At 49.5% G+C, this 2,786-nt stretch overlaps 1 non-coding gene across 1 annotated transcript; it reads right to left on the reverse strand.

Annotated features, from left to right (window-relative positions):
- Nucleotides 1–1,664: 1,664 nt before the first annotated feature.
- On the reverse strand, nucleotides 1,665–1,736 carry Trnae-uuc (transfer RNA glutamic acid (anticodon UUC)). Its single transcript has one exon. It is a non-coding gene; the product is annotated as a tRNA-Glu (tRNA).
- Nucleotides 1,737–2,786: the final 1,050 nt, after the last annotated feature.

Below are 2,786 nucleotides of genomic sequence, written 5' to 3' on the forward strand. Positions count from 1 at the left end.
ATAAGTTGTTGGTTAATATAAGTTCTGGATTAAAACAAAAAAGAAGGGAAAGGTTTCACCGAGATTTGAACTCGTAGGCTGGATTCATAGCGCTGACCTTTACCCCATGAGACCCTAATCACACATTCAAACGCCGGGAATCAAACACGGGATTCCTGGCTGAAAGGCAGGTGTCCTAGCCAGTAGACCACGCCGGAATGGTCAGCTTGCCGTGAAAGAGTTCTTTTACCAACGCTACTGCCCTGTGAATGTGACTGCAAAACAAATCCTTCGGAGCAGGGTCGGCGCTCTAGCCTCTAGGAGCCAACGCATATGTAAGGATGGATGGATGGATACTATGAGCGTCTTCATTATAATGGGACTGTGACCTGGGCACCACCAAGGTGAAGACGAAGTTATTTTTATTATTATCGCTTAATTCGCGCTAATGATTTGTCTACTTGAAATCTTTCTTCCTATAGACAAAAAAAGTCACAGTTTGACCGCAAGGACGAAGCAATGATTGCGATAGCAACAAATTGTACGTTATACGAATGAGCCTGGCAGGAAACTCTTTTGTATCCGATCTCGCGTAACTCTACAAAACGTTGGGGTAAGAGGATACGGCCGCTCCAGGGAAAGATGCTCTTTCTGCACAGTGTCTTCGCATTGAGAGCGCAGCACATAGCAGGATATAGGAGCCCCGGAAGTTCTAATTCCCCGGAAGGGAATTGGAATGGAATGGTGGCATCCATTCCGCAACACTGCTTCACACGCAGACCTCTTCCTGCCGCGCGCTCGCCTCCCTTCCACTGCGAAGACGCCGCGCACTAAAATGAACCGTGTGCTGGGGGCGATAAAAGACATCTCTAGTACTGCGTAAATCAGAAACACCAGTAAAATTAGTAGAGCCTTAATATTCATATGGGGACAGATTTCCAGTAAAAACTGCATTCGCGTTTCTGGTGTAGATGCCTGTCCGCTCGTTTCTCAGGCATCAGCGAATGCAGACTGTTACGTCCTCATCTGGACTCCAGGACACGAGGGTTTGAGGGGTAATGAGACTGCAGACGCCATGACCCGGGCGCTTACCTCCCGGGCGTCACGTTCCCCAACCCTTGCGGACTCGGAGAACAGGAAGGCACTGCTGACCTTTAAATAAATCTTAGACGATTTTCGAGAGCGTCATCGACTCTACCCGGACCCTGCTAAAGGTCTCAGTGGGGCAGATGAGCGAATTCTGCAGGCTAACGACGAATACTCCGCTCTGCCCCGCAATATTGGTTTCTTGGACCCTAACTGAGACGGGAAGTGCCCGCACTGTAGGGAGACATGAACCGTCTTTCACATGTGGTGTATGCACGAACCCAAAACCTCACCCTTTCACCTTCCCATCCCCCACGCGAGAGGCATGGGAGACCGCTCTCCGCGACTGCTCTGGACTCAAAGCCCAGCGGGCCGTACTCCAAAGGGCGAGAGTGGCGGCTGGGTCTTGCGCTGTCCCGCGGACTGAGGACACCGACCATCAGGGGCCATCAACATCGGCCCCCGAAACCTCTCTATTTTAAACAAAGTTTGTTCTCTCTCTTCGGACTCAATGAGAAATGTATCTCGAAGATTTGAACTCGGATCGCTGCATTGAGTCCAGAGTGATAACCGTTACACCATGAGACCCTAATCAAACATTCCGACAGCGGGAATCGAACCCGGGCCCCCTGGGTGAAAGCCAGGTATCCTGGCCACTAGACCACGCCGGAACGGTGTGCACCAACTCTAAAAAGAGGTTCCATGAACATGACTGCAATAAGTTGTTTGGTTAATATAAGTTCTGGATTAAAACAAAAAAAGAAGGGGAAAGGTTTCACCGAGATTTGAACTCGTAGGCTGGATTCATAGCGCTGACCTTTACCCCATGAGACCCTAATCACACATTCAAACGCCGGGAATCAAACACGGGATTCCTGGCTGAAAGGCAGGTGTCCTAGCCAGTAGACCACGCCGGAATGGTCAGCTTGCCGTGAAAGAGTTCTTTTACCAACGCTACTGCCCTGTGAATGTGACTGCAAAACAAATCCTTCGGAGCAGGGTCGGCGCTCTAGCCTCTAGGAGCCAACGCATATGTAAGGATGGATGGATGGATACTATGAGCGTCTTCATTATAATGGGACTGTGACCTGGGCACCACCAAGGTGAAGACGAAGTTATTTTTATTATTATCGCTTAATTCGCGCTAATGATTTGTCTACTTGAAATCTTTCTTCCTATAGACAAAAAAAGTCACAGTTTGACCGCAAGGACGAAGCAATGATTGCGATAGCAACAAATTGTACGTTATACGAATGAGCCTGGCAGGAAACTCTTTGTATCCGATCTCGCGTAACTCTACAAAACGTTGGGGTAAGAGGATACGGCCGCTCCAGGGAAGATGCTCTTTCTGCACAGTGTCTTCGCATTGAGAGCGCAGCACATAGCAGGATATAGGAGCCCCGGAAGTTCTAATTCCCCGGAAGGGAATTGGAATGGAATGGTGGCATCCATTCCGCAACACTGCTTCACACGCAGACCTCTTCCTGCCGCGCGCTCGCCTCCCCTTCCACTGCGAAGACGCCGCGCACTAAAACGAACCGTGTGCTGGGGGCGATAAAAGACATCTCTAGTACTGCGTAAATCAGAAACACCAGTAAAATTAGTAGAGCCTTAATATTCATATGGGGACAGATTTCCAGTAAAAACTGCATTCGCGTTTCTGGTGTAGATGCCTGTCCGCTCGTTTCTCAGGCATCAGCGAATGCAGACTGTTACGTCCT

The sequence above is a fragment of the Rhipicephalus sanguineus genome, chromosome 11 (assembly GCF_013339695.2).
Source record: "Rhipicephalus sanguineus isolate Rsan-2018 chromosome 11, BIME_Rsan_1.4, whole genome shotgun sequence".
Lineage (NCBI taxonomy): Eukaryota > Metazoa > Arthropoda > Arachnida > Ixodida > Ixodidae > Rhipicephalus > Rhipicephalus sanguineus.